Source organism: Ornithorhynchus anatinus, chromosome 14 (genome assembly GCF_004115215.2).
Source record: "Ornithorhynchus anatinus isolate Pmale09 chromosome 14, mOrnAna1.pri.v4, whole genome shotgun sequence".
NCBI lineage: Eukaryota > Metazoa > Chordata > Mammalia > Monotremata > Ornithorhynchidae > Ornithorhynchus > Ornithorhynchus anatinus.
Window position 1 is genome coordinate 32,382,625 of NC_041741.1, and position 12,271 is coordinate 32,394,895.

The 12,271-nt window shown below is 40.7% G+C and overlaps 1 long non-coding RNA gene across 3 annotated transcripts in view; it reads left to right on the top strand.

The window, feature by feature from the left end:
• The window catches only part of LOC114816729, a 264,412-nt gene that overhangs the window by 114,697 nt on the left and 137,444 nt on the right, over nt 1–12,271 (top strand). For all 3 annotated transcript variants that reach the window (XR_003764539.2, XR_003764540.2, XR_003764541.2), the window contains exon 2: nt 6,414–6,501. This is a non-coding gene — a long non-coding RNA (uncharacterized LOC114816729). The remainder of the gene's footprint in view (nt 1–6,413; nt 6,502–12,271) is intronic.

The window sequence follows — 12,271 nt, forward strand, 5'->3', positions numbered from 1 at the left end:
AAGCCCTTGCTCTTTCCACTGAGCCACGCTGCTTCTCTAGGAGATGAGAGGGTGCAGAGAGAGTAAGGAGATTCAGAGAGCAGCCTAAAGGCCTCCTCTTAAGAGCCAGCAAGGAAGCAGAAGGATGAGGAGAGGGTGTTGTGGTATGGTAAGGAGGATATGAGAGGAATTTAGGGAGTTCACACCTGATGGCTTCAATTTTACCAAGAAAGTAGTTGACCACATTTTTGGGAGTAGGATGGAGAATGACTTCAAGAGGGAGTTAAAAGTTCAGAAAAATTGGCATGGCAGGTAATCAGAGAGGAATAGAAGAGTTGCCTTGGGAGAGCTGAGTTTGTCATATACAGAGTGAATTTATAACATCAAAACAGGACGGGTGCCTGGATTTCCGCCAGCATCATGTAGCCACACAGGTGCAGAGGTAGTGGAATGCTGGACTGATCCAGAAATGGAGCTTGATCATGCAAGAATGATAGAGACAAGGGAAGTGAGATTAGTGAAGAGGACCAAATTGAAGATGGCAACTTTCACTTTGAGAGGGAGTCCATAATGCACAAGTCATAATAGGGAATCAGGACTAAGTTGATGGAAGGTGAAGGGGGGTGAGGAGGCAGGTTAAAACATTGTAATCTAATTTTTTTTAATTGTTCCTATACCTCTACCCAATCTCTACTCTAATTTCGCTTAGCCCTTCCTTCACTTGCTTTTCTGTCAAGTTTGTCTTTGCCAAGTGCTCTCCTAAAAGTTTTCCCTAAAAGAGTTATTTCTAAAAGTTGGGGATTGTATCCAGAATTCACTGCCTGTTCCTTTGTTCTTAAGCACAATGATTACCTGTTCCTCTCCTCCTCTGGGACATTAAAACTACCTAGTGGCAAAATCCTTATGCTTCTCCTGTTCTTTCCTGCTCTTATTTTTCTCCTCAGTTATTCATTCAATAGTATTTATTAAGCACTTACTATGTGCAGAGCACCGTACTAAGCCCTTGAAATGTACAGTTCAGCAACAGAGACAATCCCTGCCCATTGACGGGCTTACAGTCTTCTTTAAGGTAGTTTATTTTTGCTGGACCTAAAAGTCCAATATATTCCATTTATGAACATTTTTTCCCTTAAAAATATGCATTTGTGTAAAATACCTTGATTCATCCTTTCCACTGATTACCATCCATTCATCTCTAATAAAGAGCTCTCACCTGTCTGAGGCCTTCAGAGGATAGAATAAATCTCTCACCATTTCATTCATATTTTTAATGGTCTTTTCGGCCTGGCAAGTACTGGTACCAGATCTGGGTCCCTAACAAGAAATCCTTAGGAACAGCTGAATTGTTTTTCCAGGATTCCTGATGAGTTGTGCTAAATCATCCTCACTCTCCTGCCTGGATGTCAGCCTCCTTGCTGACCTCCCTGTCTCCAGTCTCTCCCCCACTCCAGTCCATACTTCACTCTGCTGCCCAGATCATTTTTCGACAAAATGGTTCAGGCTGTGTTTCTTCTCTTCTCAAGAATCTCCACCGTTTGCCCATCCACCTCCGCATCAGATCCTCCTTACCATCAGCTTCAAAGCACTCAGTCACCTTGCTCCCTCCTACTTCACCTCACTATTCTTCCAACTACAACCAAGTTCGCACTCTTCGCTCCTGTAATACCAATCGCTGTTGCTCAATCTTGTATGTCTCACCGCTGATCTCTCGCCCACCTCCTACATCTGGACTGGAATGCCTTCCTTCATAAATGACAGACAATTACTCTCGCCTCACCCCACCCAAAGCCTTATTGAAGGTAAATCTCCTCCAAGAGGCCTTCAGTGACTAAGCTCTCTTTTCCTTTTTTTCCATTCCCTTCTGAGTCACCCTGACTCACACTCCTTTTATTCGTTCCCTCCTCCCAGCCCCACAGCACTTATGTACATATCTGTAAATGTATTGATTTATATGAAAGTCTGTCTCCCCCTCTAGACTGTAAGAGGCAGGGGATATCTGCTGTATTATTTATTATATCGTACTCTCTCAACTGCTTGGTACAGTACTCTGTGCACAGTAAATGCTCAATAAATATGATGGACGGATTGATTCCATAGGAGAGGTTTTATTAGGATGGTGGAAAATTATCTTCTAAAAATGACACTCCCAAAACAGAGTGGTCTACTGGAAAGAGCATGGGATTGGGAGTTGAGAGCCAAGTTCTCCTCCGGTTCTGCCACTGATATACCGTGTGACATTGGGCAGGTCATGAACTTCTCTGGACACTCTTTTCTTCATGGGCTTGGTACAGTACTCTGTGCGCAGTAAATGCTCAATAAATATGATTGACGGATTAATTCCATAGGAGAGGTTTTATTAGGATGGTGGAAAATTACCTTCTAAAAATGACAGTCCCGAAACAGAGTGGTCTACTAGAAAGAGCATGAGATGGGCGTTGAGAGCCAAGTTCTTCTCCAGTTCTGCCACTGATGTACTGTGTGACATTGGGCAGATCACAAACTTCTCTGGACCCTATTTTCCTAATGGGTATAGTTGGGCTAGAACAGATTGTGAGTCAGTGTGGGGGGAAAAGATAGTGCCCAGTTCAACAATCTTATATGAGCTTAGTGCATGCTATTATTATTAATTATTATTATTGTTATTGTCTGCCATCTTCTGAATTCACATCTTAACTCACCTTTACCACCTTTACCCCTGGTTGACTCACACCTGACTCGCTGCTACAAGTGGTCTAGACAGATCGACGATACCTTAGCCACTGCTGGATATGTATTTTCTGATTTGACTGAAAAAGTTTCTCAGTGGTATGGAAAGTGCTGAAGGCCAAGGTCGATGTCAAGTAGAAGTCAACTAATTTTAAAATGAAAGGTGTATTTTAACCAAGAAACTAGGAATAGAAAGGATAATATTAAAGATGCCTCAAGCATCCCATACTTAGGTCTGAAATACCCTTAAGCCATGGTCAGATGTTTTGAGTTTTGTGAAAACTTTTGAAATCCATGTTGCCTGATGGGAAATTTGATCCTTATGTTTATGATTCTCTAATGCTGAACTCATCAAAATGCTCTTTTGTAAGAGTAAGTCAGTGTCCAAGAAGTCTTTTGAGACTATTTTAGAGTATTTAAAGTCTCTTTTCCCCTTAGAACAGGAAGCCATGTCTGCCCCAAAGTAAACAAACTCAAATAAGCAGTTTGAGTTTGGTTTGAAACACAGAACCCATGAGGTTTGGATTGTTTCTAAACTTAGCAAAACACAATTCCTCCTCCTAACGTTATTATCCTCTCTGGATCTCTGCAGTTGCAGGATTGTCCATACAGTCAAACGCTCTACGCAGTCCAATTTTGAATTATCCAAGTACCCCAAGGATTCTTTTTTCTTGAAAGTGTGCAACTTTCCTAATTTGAAAAATTCCAACTCTTTCTGGATCTGTATCAACCATACTTCACTCTGTTGCCCGGATTATCTTTCTACAGAAATGTTCAGGACACGTTACACCCTTCCTCAAAAATATCCAGTGGTTGCCTATCAACCTCCATATCAAACAAAAGCTCTTCAGTGTTGGCTTTAAGGCTCTCTATCACCTTGCCCCTTCTTACCGCACCTCCCTTGTCTTCTTCTCCATCCCAGCCCGTACACTCTGCTCCTCTGGTGCTAACCTTCTAACTGTGCCTTGATCTCAACTGTTCCACTGTCGACCCCTGGCCCACATCCTACCTCCTCAAATCCTCCAAACAATCACTTTTCCCCCCTTCAAAACCCTACTGAAAGTGCACCTCCTCCAAGAGGCCTCCCCAGTCTTTGCCTTTTCCTCATCTCCGCCTCCCTCCCACGTCACCTCGACTTACACCCTTTGCTCTCCCCACCCCCAGCCCCAGAGCACTTATGTATATATGTATATATCTGTAATTGTATTTATACTGATGTCTGTTTACTTGTTTTGATGTCTGTCTCCCCCGCCTCTAGTCTGTAAATCCAGTGTGAGTAGGGATTGTCTCTCTTTATTGCTGAATTATACTTTCCAAGTGCTTAGTAAAGTGCTCTGCACACAGTAAGCGCTCAATAAATACGATCGAAGTGAATATTATTTTCTAAGTTTTAAGGATTCTATTATGTACCAAATAGACTTAGTGAAAAGCGAGGATAGATAAAGTGGAGAAGACTTGTACTGAATCTGATATCACAGGAACCAGTTGCTCATGAACTTGACAAATCTAATCCTTTGCGGAATGCCGCATCCAATTCTGTGTTTCACAACTTGAGAGGATCATGGAGAACTTGGAAAGGATTCAGAAGAGACCCACCAGATGATTAAAAGGACCAGTGAGTAAATGCTAAAGGAACTGGAATTATGTGGCCTAAAGGGGAGAAGAAGCAGTGATTTAATCTCAGAGGATTCATTACAAGCAGCTGTTCTTCCACCCCAATGTGAATAGGAAAAGGATTCATAGAGCAGAATGAATACTTCTGGTTCGAAGAGCAGTGAGGCCTAATGGATAGAATACAGGCCTGGGAGATAGAAGGACTTGGGTTCTAATTCTGGCTCCGACATTTGTCTGCTGGCTCACTTCCCTCATCTGTTAAATGGGGATTAAGACCGTGAGCCCCATGTGGGACATGGACTGTGTCCAGCCCGATCAGCTGGTATCTACTCCAGTGTTTAGTATAGTGCCTTGCATATAGTAAGTGCTTAACAGATACCATGAAAAAAAGTATAAGGAAAAAACTTCTGGCTAAGGCAGAAAGACCCAAGTTGTTCAGGAAATAATAATATTTGTTGAGTGTCTATGACATTTCCCACTTCACCCATTAACAGAGACTCCTTCTAGTGTGTTTCTATAGAAAAGCAAAACTACTACTAGTAATAAGGGTTATAGAAAAGAGTTGTATGGTTGGGGCTCTCTTGATATCCCACCCAAGTTCAAAGGCTGGAAAAATCCCCTCATTCTAAACGAATACTTCCCCAATCCATTCTCCTACATCAATTAAAAGAGGTGTCAAGACTCTAAATAGGGCATAATTTAAATCCAGTTCCCTGCTCAATACCAATCAATTCAATTTATTGAGCACTTACTATGTGCTCAGTTTCTTGGGAGAATACAATGTACCCAAGTTGGTAGACGTGTTAGCATCCCACAGGCAATTTAGAGTCTAGAAGGGGAATATAAGTACTGAAATGAGTATGACAATGTAAGTACTAATTGCTAGAAAGCAGACCACTGCTTTTATTGATACTATGAGTAACAAAGGATTAGTTTCTTTGAGCTAAAAACTGGAAGAGTTAAACATTCTTATTACATGATTAGATAAGTGGTTTTCCCGACTTAAGACCATAATTGATTATAATGCAGAAGGATGGAGAAGCTGCATGGCCTAGTGGAAAGAGCAAGGGCTTGGGAGTCAGGGGACCTGGGTTCCAGTCCCAACTCTGCCAATTGCTTGCTGTGTGACCTTGGGTAAGTCACTTAACTTCTCTGTACCTCAGCTCTCTTGTTCTACCTCCTACCTAATTAGACAGTGAGCCCCATGTGGGACAGGGACCGTGCCCCACCTAATTAACACCAGCGCTTAGAACTGAGTTTAAAACATAGAAACTGCTTAACAAATGCCATAAGGAAAGTAGCCCCTGGACAGAGAATGCCCCATTCTGGATTTTCAAAAGCACCTTACAGATTGTTGGACTACTCAGAATATTAAAATGCAATATATCACAAATGTTATTTCTACCTTTTTGTGCAAATTAAAATAAAAAAATTCTTAGAACAACAAAACAATTCAGTGATCGTTTCTTTTGCTTTAAGAAATTTTCTGGTTAATTTTCAATACCTCAATATTGAAAGTAGAGGAAATAGTAATTGGGGAGAAAATAAAACATTTCAAGTGACAGATGGGCTTCTGATTTTCTGGTTTTATTGGCGATAATCCAGGATGTGCAGTATACTGAGCTGCCTGAGATTGGCTGGTGGTGTGTCATCTACTCAATTTAGCTCAGTTTCTAGTGAAAAGCAAGGCAGTAGATTACAAAAAAAAAAAAAAAAAGGAATCACTGAATTTGGTTGGGCAAAATTAACAAGCCGTATTGCTTTGTCAAAGGGGAAATCAATTTGTGTGTTCTTTGGGAAAAAATAGTGAATACAATCAGATTTCTCCTTACCCTCATAGCTCTGTGATGGATATATGTGTGTCAGAGTAAACATGTATGATTGCACTTGAATGATTTGTAAGGTAAATGTTATTTTCAGTTGAGCCCATAAAAATTCTGCTCCAGCAAATTCACCAAGGAAGGAGTCCATTGTGTCATTCTCTATGTATCTGTCCCCATTCTTGTAAGCCTCCAGAGATTTCTCCACACCGAGGGCTCATCCCCCGGCACATGTTCTGCAGCCCATCTCTCTGTTCTGATCCCCTTTCTATAACCTTTTTTTTTTTTCTTTAGCACCAACCCATAGGATCTCATTCCTGCTGCCGCTCTCTTTGAGATTGTTCCTGCCCTGCCCACAGTGCTTCCGGCCACCATTTTCCAAGTGAGTAGTGGCTGTGGAGAAACGTGTCCACTGCATGTTTCTGCAGCAGAACCCTTACCTTTTGCCCACCTCCACCACTACATAAAAATAAGCAAAAGTGTTCTCTTTTGCCAAGAAGCAGTGTCGGTATAGCGGAGCTGTTTTGGGCTTGTGCTCGTGTTTTGTGACTGCACTTAGTAATATGTGACTGAAAAATTCCAGCACGTAATTACACCGACACTGCTTTGCTTGAAGTATATGTTGTACCATTCTTAGGACAGGCAGTTTTCCACAGTTACCCATATTGGAACATGGTCGTTCTACTGAGACAATAAGAGGTAGAAGAGGAGCAGCTTAAAGGAAGGACTGTATCTGGTGGATTTTCCTTTTTTTTGATAGTACTGAAGTGCCGAGCACTGTACTAAGCACTGGGGTAGATACAAACGAATCAGTTCGGGCGCAGTCCCTGTCCCACATCAGGCTTGCGATTTTAATCGCCATTTTAAAGCTGAATTAACTGATGGACAGAGAGGTTAAGTGACTTGTCCAAGGCCACACGGCAGATGAGTGGAGGAGTCGGGTTTAGAACCCAGTTCCTTCTGAGGCCACAGTGCTTCTCATTTCTCTTCCCTTGCTCTCAAGTGCTTCCGGTTGCTCAGCCCCTGGAACAGGCATCATCCCCGATAAAGCCGTCCCACGTGTGACTGTGTGTGTGGTAACTGCAGAGCGGGCAGAATATGACCCAGTTCCACCCTGCTGCACTTTGGAATCAGGATTAGCTGCTGCTCTAAGCAACCGAAAAATGAGGCCCAGTTTGCTACTCCGTTGATGTTTTTTCTCTCTTCCAAGATATCTAGACTTTAGTTAATTTAATATTTCTTTGGCCCAAAAACCCATAACCTTTAACCAAGGATAATATCATGTGGTACTCAGGGAGAAACTTCAGTGTAAATACTCGATAGAAAGAGTTATGGTATTCATTAACTGATTAGAATGTATGGAAGCACCGTGCTATGTTCTGGGGTGGATATAAGTTAAACAAATGAACACTGTCCCTGTCGCATAAAAATACCACATCATTGCATTTCTAATACCATTTCCTGGCCTAGAGAGCATAGCAGTAGCACCGCTTAAATTCTAAGTTTGCAAAATTCTTCTCTCAAATGGATGACTGTTATCATTCTAAGTGCTTCCGCTATAGATCTTTTTCTACAAATACGGGTGTGGTTAGCTTCTAGAAACAAATCGACTTTGTTTGCTTTTTGAAAGATTTTCTTATGATGCCTTTTTTTCTATTTTCCTTAAAGCGGGACATAAACGGTATCACTGATAGAAAGAAACTGTGACTGAACTGTTAACCAAAGTAATCATTGCATTTGTGTTCTTTAAAACTTCTTGAGATTTAATAATAGCATTCAATTCCAGGTGGTGATCCTCAAAGACAGCCGTTGAAATTATTAAAAAAGTTTTGATTTTTATTTAAAAGGCTAGACAAAAAACCAATTTGCTCCGTAATGGAAAAGAAGAGGGCAAGACTTTATCTCTATATCCTTGTCAGGCATAGGGTGAATTATGCAATTATGCATTATGCAATTATGAAGAGGTGATTATAAACTATTAATAGGAAAAGAAAAAGCAGAAAGGACTAAATTTAGTCCAGTAACTCCTGATTTTAGTTGGCACTGGTGAGATCATCATAGAATTCTAGGTAAATATGTGCACAGATTTTGACTATGAATATATGATTTTCTGATCCACAGAATTGAAACCAGATCATAAATTTTGCCGTTCAACTGACAGTGATTATTCTCAGAATTTAAGCCCATATTCCTAGATGCCTACTTATGCCACACCTCCTTGAAATTTTGTAATTTGAGAGGTTTGGAGCATGGATTGTGGCCATATGGTCTATAATTAAATTTCACAGGTGTCTTTTTTATATCTGCGATGTCTGCTTGCTACCAACCACAGAAGTTGCCTGAAAAAGTTGTGGGAAATGGAAACTCGTCTTGGTACTCTGCCTAATATTTTAAGTTTCTACAGTTATGTTCCTGAAATATATCGTACTGTGTGCAGCTGGGGGAATTAGGTGATTTTGAACCCTCGCCTGTAGACAGACACCATATGTACATTAGGAAAGTGGTAAAATGTATTTTTGGATGCAGTTTATCATTCAGGTGTTCTCAATAAGTAGGACCATGCTTTTGGGTCTTGAAAGGAATTTCAAATGTTCCGTGACTTTGGTCAAGAAAAACATGAAGTTCCTAATCAGTGAAATGGGAAATCTTTGTTCCAGATTGATTTGGGGATTTGTAATGAAGACTTGATAAAGATATGACTTATTTGCCACTCTCCTGCTCAGAGTATACAGAGAGGAGCAGTGTGGCCTTGTGGAAAGTGCCCCGGCCTGAGAGTCAGAGAACCTGGGTTCTAATCCCAGATCCACCATCTGCTGCTATGTGACCTTGGGCAAGTTACTTCACTTCTCTGTACCTCAATTACCTCATCTCTAAAATGAGGATTAAGACTGTGAGCCTCCCATGTAGGACAGGGACTGTGTGCAACCCCATTTGCTTGCATGTATCCCAGTGCATAGTACAGTGCCTGGCACAGCAAGAGCTTAACTAATATCAAATTGTTACCAAAATGGTGCCAAATGGTAATAATATCAAATAATAATACTAAAATAATACCAAAATTGTTATTATCATTATTATTGCATAGGAACAAAGAGGTAAAGGAAGACAGGTTAGTCTCATTCTAGGAATGGACCAATTACGTATTTACATTAAGGTACTCAAGACACATTTTTCAAAAGGTGAAAATTACCAATAATTTTTTTGGTAAAATTCATAGCCTTAGTAAATGGAACAGATGAGGCGTGTAAACGTATTTACTAAATTTTTGTACATTAGAAAGCATGACCATGGGGAGAACATCGACAAATTCAAGGTTACAGGAGAGAGCCACAGATAGAGCTCATAATTATTATTATTAATAATAATGTTTCAATGGTCCTAAAATCATTAAGGGTTTGCACCGAGTGAACCCAGGATTTTATTCATCCAACTTCACCACAAGAGGATTAACATACACTACTGAAACTTTAAGTCTGTTTCCAAACAAGCAAAAGGACCAGAGAAGCAGTGTGGCCTAGTAGGTAAAGCATGAGTTTGGGAGCCAGAGGACCTGAGTTCTAATCCTCTCTCCACCACTTGCCTGTTGTGTGACCTTGGAAAAGTCACTTGACTTTTCTATGCCTCGGTTTCCTCAACTGAAAGTTGGGATTCAATACCAGTTCTCCCTCCTACTGGACTGTGAGCCACAGGTGGGGCAGGCCAATATTTGGCCTGGTTAACTTGAATCTACCCTAGTGCTTAGACCAGTGCCCGACACAGTAAATGCTTTAAAAATTCCATAAAAAAGGAACATTTTTCCACAAAACAATTCATTCCAGGGGTTGAATTAATTCATATATGGGAGGCTCATAGTGTGTATTAGAGGGAAAGTTTAAAATGTTAAATGCTTACAGCCATAACCATCAGGAAGGATATCAAAGAGAGTACCCCCAAAATCCTCCCTTCCAAGCATCTTTTGCTGCTCACAGAGGTTAGCCGGCCACTCTCCACAAGGTTGTGTGCAAAATGGTTTGTGCCAAACTAGTCTGGGCTTAGAACCTTTGGAGTGGAGGAAATGGGCATGTCCAATCAGCTTCTCTCAGAAGGAGTATTTACCTTTTCATGAAAAATTCTAGCTGAAAATTTTACTTATCAAAGACTGAGGACTCCATTTCAAAGTTGGGTTGATCCTGGGAAAAAATATCCCCGGTGAATGAAGGTGATTTTATTTTATTTTTTAAAACTTTATTTCCTATGGGAGAAACATACTTTCTAACCTTGAATAATACGCCAGTCCAATTCCACTTCACTGCATCTGGAAGCCAGCATATTTTTGCAAAGTAGGTGATTATGCTCATGAACTGGAAATCTTGATATTGAAAATTTCAGGACTGAAGTCCATTCCCTACACTTAGGGCTTTTTTAAGGCATGTGTATGTGAAATCTATTAAAAGTCAAGAGGAAAACAAGGATAGGGTGGAAGACAAACATACATTTTTCTTGTTTTTCAACATATGAGTCCCAAAAATGAGGTTTGCATCTCTTAACACAACCCCAAAGCTCCTTTCATTTTCTCAAAAATACTATAGGTGAAAATTTCTGCTTTATTTGACAGAAAATCTGAATTTTTTTTAATGCGATCTCTGTGATGCAAGTTTCTCTAAAGGTTATGACAGAAATGTTTTAGTATTTCTGCTCCAAAATTCCTCTTTCAAGTTTTGATTTTGAAGTTGTAAGAAAACAGGTAAACACTCCTCAACTAATACGACATTTCTTGTTTTCCTGGAGACTAAATAGGATAAGTGACTTCATTTGAATGGCATGGAATTTCTGCCTGTTGAGAATATTAGTGATAAATAGCATTCTTATTTAAAGATCCCAGGAGTAGGCTTGCTGGAGTTGTTCGGTAGTTTCAGAGCTTCAGCCCTCAGCATGAGTTCCTACAGGTATGAACACTAGAAAGATCACACAAAAACTGTTTTCTTTTAAAGACGTAATTGTTGGGATAAAATGCATAGCACAGATAGACGTCTATTGACTCTGCTGTATTATACTCTCGGTGGTTAGTCCAGTACTCTGCACAGAGTAAGTACTCAGTAAATATGATTGATTCCTGCCTCCTGTGTGTCCCCTCTCCGGTCCATTTTCCAATCTGTAGCACAGATGGTTTTTCTAAATAATCACTCAGCCCACATCTGCCCTCTTCAAAAACCTGTCCATTCATCTCAGCATCAAACTTTCTTCCACTGGCCTTCCACTGGCTTCAAATTTCCATTCCCCTCCAAGTCGCCTTCCCTGATTAAACCTTCTTTTCCCCAACACCCTCATTCATTCATTCAATTGTATTTATTGAGTGCTTCCTGTGTGCCGAGCACCGTACCTGGGAGATATAACGGTAAACAGATACAAGGAGCTTATGGGGAGACAGACATTAAAATAAATTACAGATAGGGAAAACAGTAGAGTATAAGGACACTGACAGAACTCTGTGGGGCTGGAGTGAGTATCAAAGTGCTTAAAGAGCACACGCCAATGAGCTCCTCTATTTTCATTAATGAAGTATGCAAGGTATTTCTCTCATAGCTACCCCCATTTATGAATGAGGCTCAGCTGAACTGTACTTTCCACCCACTGATTACAGTGCTCTGCACACAGTAAGCCCTCAATAAATGCGATGGAATGAATGAATTTTTGGTAGCATCAACAGGGAACCTTGGGATTTCAGTCAATCACATTTATTGAGCTCTTATTGTGTGCAGAGTGCTGTACCAAGCACTTGGGAGAAAGCAATAGAACAGACACATTCTCTGCCCGCAACAAGCTTACAGTCTAGTGGGGGAGGCGGACATTAATATAAATAAATGGCAGCTATTTACATAAGTGCTGTGGGGCTGATTGAATTCAGGGAGCGATTCAGGGAGATGCAGAAAGGAGTTAAAGAAAAGGAAAAGAGGGCTTAGGGAAGGCTATGTGTAGGATAGCCCTTCACATTTGGTTTCTGTCTAAACTAACATCCTGTTCTTGTAGATCTGAGTTGATCTATTCTTTATCCAAAAAGCTGTAATTTTTGGAGGTACCTTCTCTAACTTACCTTCACCTTCCAGCCCAAACATGAACTGGAAAAATGAGATGCCTAGAGGAAAGAGCATAGACCTGGGAGTCAGAAGTCCTGG